Below are 7,162 nucleotides of genomic sequence, written 5' to 3' on the forward strand. Positions count from 1 at the left end.
TTCTTTTTTTCCTATTGCATGAGAAAGATTAGAGGGAGTTTGCATATTATTGCTGAGGAAAAGTAGCATGACTCAGATTTTGAAGCTCTTAAAAATCATTTACCGAGAGCACATGTGGGGTTAGAGAGCTCTGTGTCTCAACAACTGGTCAGCAGTGAGCTGCCTTATTCTGTCCCTCTGTTGTTGCGATGGGAAGGAAGGAGGTCAGAAGGGCCCCAAGGGCAGTAACTGGGAGACCAGAGGCACTAAAGGTTCTCCAAGGAAGACTCCACTGCCAGACGGCCATTTTTCCAGTGTATAAAGAACTGCTTTCATTAATATAAGATATGAAGCACTATTTTTTTTCAAATATATTTTATTGATTTTTTACAGAGAGGAAGGGAGAGGGATAGAGTCAGAAACATCAATGAGAGAGAAACACCAATCAGCTGCTTCCCGCACACTCCCCACTGGGGATGTGCCCGCAACCAAGGCACATGCCCTTGACCGGAATTGAACCCGGGACCCTTGAGTCCGCAGGCTGACGCTCTATCCACTGAGCCAAAATGGTCAGGGCACTATTTTTTTTTTAATTCTTTATAAATGGAAGTATTACATATGTCCAGTTTTCCCCCCATTGACCCCCTCCAGCCTGCCCCTGCCCTCCCCCCCATCACCAGGCCCTCACCACCCCATTGTCTGCGTCCATGGGCCATGCATATATGCATACAAGGTCCTTAGTTGATTACCTCTCACCCATCCACTCTCTCCCACCTTCCCTCCAAGATTCCTCACTCTGTTCCATGCTGCCATGTCTCTGGATCCACTCCATTTGTCAGTTTATTTTGTTACTTATATTCCACATATGAGTGAGATCATGTGATACTTGGGCTGTTTCCAGATCTTAGCTATTATAAATTGTGCTGCTATGAACATAGGGTGCATACATTCTTTCTGATGGTATTTTGGGTTTCTAGAAGTGGGATCACTGGGTCAAATGACAGTTCCATATTTAATTTTTTTAAAAAACTCCATCCTGTTTTCCATAACTGCTGCACCAGTCTGCATTCCCACCAGCAGTGCACTAGGGTTCCCTTTTATCCACATCCTGGCCAACTCTTGTCATTTGTTGATTTGTTGATGGTAGCCATTCTTACAGGTGTGAGGTGATATACCTCATTGTCGTTTTAATTTGCATCTCTCTGATGAACAGTGACTTTGAGCATTTTTTCATATGTCTCTTGGCCATCTGTATGTCCTCTTTGGAAAAGTGTCTATTTAGGTCCTTTGCCTATTTTTTAATTGGATTGTTTGTCTTCCTTCAGTTATGAGTTCCTTATATATTTTGAATATTAACTCTATCAGATGTGTCATTGCCAAATATGTTCTCCCTTTTTGTTTTGTTGATGGTTTCTTTTGCTGTGCAGAGGCTTTTTATTTCGATGTAGTCCCACTTATTTTCTCTTTAGTTTCCCTTGCCCTAGGAACTGTATCAGTAAGCATTGCTATGAGAGATGTCTGAGATTTTGCTGCCTATGTTTTCTTCTAGGTTTTTTATGGTTTCACGACTCACACTTAAGTCTTTTATCCATTTTGAGTTTATTTTTGTGTATGGTGTAAGTTGGTGGTCTAGTTTCTTTTCTTTTCTTTTTTTTTTTTTTTGCATGTATCTGTCCAATTTTCCCAACACCATTTATTGAAGACACTGTCTTGATTCCATTGTATGCTCTTGCCTCCTTTATCAAATATTAATTGAGTGTAATGGCTTGGTTTGATTTCTGGGTTTTCTGTTCTGTTCCACTGACCTGTATGCCTTGTGCCAGTACCTGGCTGTTTTGATTTCAGTGGCTTTATAGTATAACCTTATATCTGATATGTTGATCCCTCTAACTTTGTTCTTCTGAAGATTGCTGCGGCTATTCAGGGTCTTTTTTGGTTCCATATAAATGTTTAGATTTGTGAAATATACCATTGATATTTTAATAGAGATTGCATTGAATCTATAGATTGTTTTGAGTACTATGGACATTTTAATGACGCTAATTCTACCAATCCATGAACACGGTATATTCTCCCACTTGTTTATATCTTCCTCTATTTCTTTTTTCAGTATCCTGTAGTTTTCTGAGTACAGGTCTTTTACCTCCTTAAATAAGTTTATTCCTAAGTATCTTAATTTTTTTTGTTGCAATGGTGAGTGGGATTGGGTTTGTTGTTGTTGTTTGTTTGTTTAGTTTCTCTTTCTGAGAGATCATTATTGGTATATAAAAATGCCATCGATTTCTGGGTGTTATTTTTGTATCCTGCTGAATTCATTTATTAAGTCAAGTAGTTTATTGGTGGACTCTTTAGGGTTTTCTGTGTACAATATGTCATTTGTGAATAATGACAGTTTTACCTCCTCCTTTCCAATTTGGATGCCTTTTTATTTCTTTTTCTTGTTTGATCGATATGACTAGGACTTCCAGTACTATATTGAATAAGAGGCAACTTGATGTATATTTTTCTCTCTCTCTCCCTCATCTCCTCTTTCTCTGGAATCAATGGAAACATATCTTTGGATGAGAATTAAAAATATATTTTTTAAAATAAAATTCAATTTTGTCTATAACTGAAATAAATTGTGTTTATAGATGAAGTTATACATAACTGAAATAATTTATAATAGAAATGATGCATTTATAATTAAAACAAATAACAGAAGTCAGAAAAATTTAAATACTAGAATTTATAATATTAAAGAAGTAACTATGAATGTAATTATACATCCTTTTACATTTTCAGACTAATAACAATATCATTAAATATTGTGAAGTGAGCCCATAATATGTAAGAATATTTAAGAAGCAAGATACTATACAAGATCAATTGTGTTTTTCCCCTAAAATCATTTCCAAAAACCTAAAACATAAATGCTGATCTTGTTAAAGAAAATAATGAGCCATTAAATTTTTTTAGCAGTTAAAATTGACAGTAATTTGGAGAGACTATGTGGATATTTGGGGGAGGGGAGGAGACTGGACTTTAACTGTGAGGAAAAATCAAACAGGAAAATGAAAATGAAAACACAAGATAGAATTATCCTTCCCTCAAAGCACACAGGCTCTAGTCCACAGCTTATCTCTGCTCCTGTAATTCCAAGCCTTTGTCTCCATTAATGCCCAGGACAAAGTGAACAGTAGTACAAATCAAACTAATGCAGTCAGGCTAATACCTGGAGCGTCTCTATTATCTGGCCCCTGCCTAAACAAGGTTATTTGGTCTCCTGTAATGGCATTTGTCTCTTGTGAAGCCAGTCAGACAAAGCCCATCACTAAAGAGTGCTGTTGGGAACAATGGATGTGTGTGCTGGTGGTCAGCTTTTGAGTTAGTCAGTGTTAATAGGTGCTTTCACCCCCTGATTTTATCACACATCACAAGAGTGGCATAAATTCCCCATTACCACACCCAACAAACAGCATCAACCTGGGCCTGGCACTTACTTCTAAAGGCAGGGAGCTGCGTGCTAGTCCATTTACTTGATGTGGAACCCCAATCAAAGTATGACAGATGGCGACTTGCTATCGCCACTTCACGAGCCCCACAGGACTGAAAACCCCTCCGTGTGCCTTTGGCTAAATGTAATGCTCATTTTGGCTGTTCTGTCTTCTGCTGGGGCACCAGGCCACAGCAGGAGCCCAGCAGCCACGGCAGCTAGTTCTTGGTGACTCCCACCACCCCACATCCCATTAGATTCACCCCTCCCCATTTTCCTCTCAAATCTCCATATCTTATCCTTTCTCGGACACAGAAGCAGTCACAGGAAGTACACAGCAAAGAAGGGAGACTAAAGCGCTATCTGGCCAGCACCTATGAACAGGACAGTGTGGGTGAAATCACAGGAGACTTGAGAAGATAATCTTATAAGGTTGTGAACAAACTCCTACACGTCCCCGGTGCTGCACATGCATGTATCTGATCCTAACAGAACACCAAAGCTTTTGAGAACTAAACAACGGGGTAGGTAACCGCCTAAATATCTGCTGGCCTGTGGGTGGCAAACATGCAGGATAGGTCTACAAAGGCTTTGGACATTGAATTGACATTGAAAACACAGACCATAGAAGGCAGATCAGAACTTGTAGCCTGAATCTAGCCAGGACAATTTAAAAAATTGTCCAGAGGAATGAAACAAGACTCAGAGTATCATATAACATAACATTCAAATGGCCAGGATACAATCCAAAATCACTCAACATACAAAGAACCACAAAAGTCTGACCAATCTTATGGGAAAAGAAAATCAACAAACACCAGCCCCAAGATGACTCAGTTGTTGGAATTATTTGACAAAGACTTTTTTTACCCCCTTTCTTTCCTTTTTAAAAAAATTAAGATATAATTGATATATAACGTATTAGTTTCAGGTACACAACGTAATGATTCAATATTTGCATGTACTGCTGAATGAGCACCACAATCAGTCCAGTTAAGATCCATCACCACACAGTTACAAATTATGTTTTTTCTTGTGATGAGACCTTTTAAGTATTTCTATTGTAACAACTTTTATTGTTGCTAATCTTCACCCCAGGATATTTTTCCATTGATTTTAGATAGAGTGGAAAGGAAGGAGGGAGGGAAAGAGAGGAAGAGAGAGACAGACAGACAGAGAGAGAGAGAGACATTGATGTGTGAGAGACACATCAACTAGTTGCTTCCTGCACATGCCCCATCTAGGGCCAAGGATCAAACCTGCAACCCAGGTACATACCATTGACTAGGAATAGAACCCATGACCCTTTGGTGCTTGGGCCAACGCTCTAACCACTGAGCACACAGCCAGGGCCTATCTTAACAACTTTTAAATATACAATATAGTAATACAGTATTATTAAATACTAGAAGCCCAGTGCAAGAAATTAGTGCACTTGGGGGGGTCCCTCAGCCTGGCTTGCGCCCTCTCACAGTCTGGGAGCCCTTGGGGGATATCCAACTGCTGGCCCCTGGTGGTCAGTGCACATCATAACAACTGGTCATTCTGCCATTCAGTCGATTTGCATATTAGCCTTTTATATACTAGAGGCCCAGTGCACAAAAATTTGTGCACTCGGGGGGCAGGGGTCCCTCAACCCGGCCTGTGCCCTCTCGCAGTCTGGGACCCCTCGGGGGATGACCACCTGCTGGCTTAGGCCCGCTCCCTGGGGGATTGGGCCTAAGCTAGCAGTCAGACATCCCTCTGGCAGCCCGGGAGCCCTCGAGGGATGTCCACTTGCCAGCCGGGAGCAGACCTAAGCTGCAGTCGGACATCCTTAGCACTGCTGAGGAGGTGGAAGAGGCTCCCACCACCACCACTGTACTGGCAGCCATCAGCCTGGCTTGTGGCTGAGCAGAGTTCCCCCTGTGGGAGCGGACTGACCACCAGGGGGCAGCTCCTGCATTGAGCATCTGCCCCCTATGGTCAGTGTGTGTCATAGTGACCAGTCATTCCCAGTCGTTCTGCTGTTAGGGTCAGTTTGCATATTACCCTTTTATTATATAGGAGTGCCTGGCCAGCCTGGGTGAGAGGCTGATGGCTGTTTGCAGGCTGGCCACAGCCCCTTCAGGGTAGGGGTCCCCCCTGGGGTGCCTGGCCAGCCTGGGTGAGGGGCTGAGGGCTGTTTGCAGGCTGGCCAAGCCCCCCCAGCAGGGACCCTCACCCCATGAGGGTGTGGCCAGCCTGGGTGAGGGGCTGATGGGTGTTTGCAGGCTGGCCACAGCCTCCAGCCACCCAAGCTCCCAGTGGAGGCTGGCTGGAAGCAGGTATCTGGGATTTATTTGTCTTCTATAATTGAAACTTTGTTGCCATGAGCAAAGGCTGCAGCCGGCTCAGGGCAGGCAAGAAGCTTGGCTTCCTCCATCACCCAGGCAACCAAGCCTCCTGCTTGCTCCAGCTCCGTGGCTGCCGGCCACCTTCTTGGTTGGGTTAATTTGCATATAGTCACTCTGATTGGCTGGTGGGTGTGGCTTGAGGTATAGCGAAGGTACGGTCAATTAGCATTTTTGTCTTTTATTAGTGTAGACTAGTAGTCCTACGCACAAATCCATGCACCAGTAGCTCTTCAGCAGCTCATTACTCCCCTCCAGAAGCTCTCCACCCGCTGCCCTGCCCTCCTGTAGCTCCCCCCACCCCCTCTCCCCCAACCCCCTCCTCATAGCTTTCTGCCCTGCTCCCTCCTGTAGCTCTCTGCCACCCACTTCTAGCCAGTAGCTCGCTGCCACCCTCCTATAGCTCTCTGCCCGCTGCCCTGCCCTCCTGTAGCTCCCTCTGCCCCCTGTCCCCCCATAGCTTGCTGCCCTGCCTGCTCTTGTAGCTCTCCACCGCCTGCTTGTAGCTTGCTGCCCCGCACTCCTGCTGATTCATGATCCAGTCGTTACATGGTCAGTCATTACACTTCATGACGTAATGACCATTTGCATATTATATCTTTATTATATAGGATGATAGTCATGATGCTGTATGTTACATTCCCAGGACATATGCATTTTATAACTGGAAGTTTGAACCTTTTGACCACCATCACCCATTTTGCTCCTCCCCACCCCTGCTTCTGGTAACCACCAATCTGTTCTCTGTATGAGTTTGTTGGGGGTTTTTTGTGTTTTTTAAAAATTCCACATATAAGTGAGATCATATGGTATTTTCTTTCTCTAATTTATTTCATTTAGCATATTGCCCTCAAGGTCCATCTATGTCAGTGGTTCTCAACCTTCTGGCCCTTTAAATACAGTTCCTCATGTTGTGACCTAACCATAAAATTACTTTCTTTTTTAAATATATTTTATTAATTTTTTTACAGAGAGGAAGGGAGAGGGAGAGGGATAGCGAGTTAGAAACATCGATGAGAGAGAAACATAAACATCGATTCAGCTGCCTCCTGCACGTCCCCCACTGGGGATGTGCCCACAACCCAGGTACATGCCCTTGACCGGAATCAAACCTGGGACCCTTGAGTCCACAGGCCAGCGCTCTATCCACTGAGCCAAACCAGCCAGGGCCATAAAATTATTTTCATTGCTATTTCATAACTGTAATGTTGCTACTGTTATGAATCGTAATGTAAATATCTGATATGCAGGATGGTCTTAGGCGACCCCTGTGAAGGGGTCATTTGACTGCCGAAGGGGTCACGACCCACAAGTTGAGACCCGCTGATCTATGTTG

This window comes from Myotis daubentonii, chromosome 14, assembly GCF_963259705.1.
Source record: "Myotis daubentonii chromosome 14, mMyoDau2.1, whole genome shotgun sequence".
In the NCBI taxonomy this organism is placed as follows: domain Eukaryota; kingdom Metazoa; phylum Chordata; class Mammalia; order Chiroptera; family Vespertilionidae; genus Myotis; species Myotis daubentonii.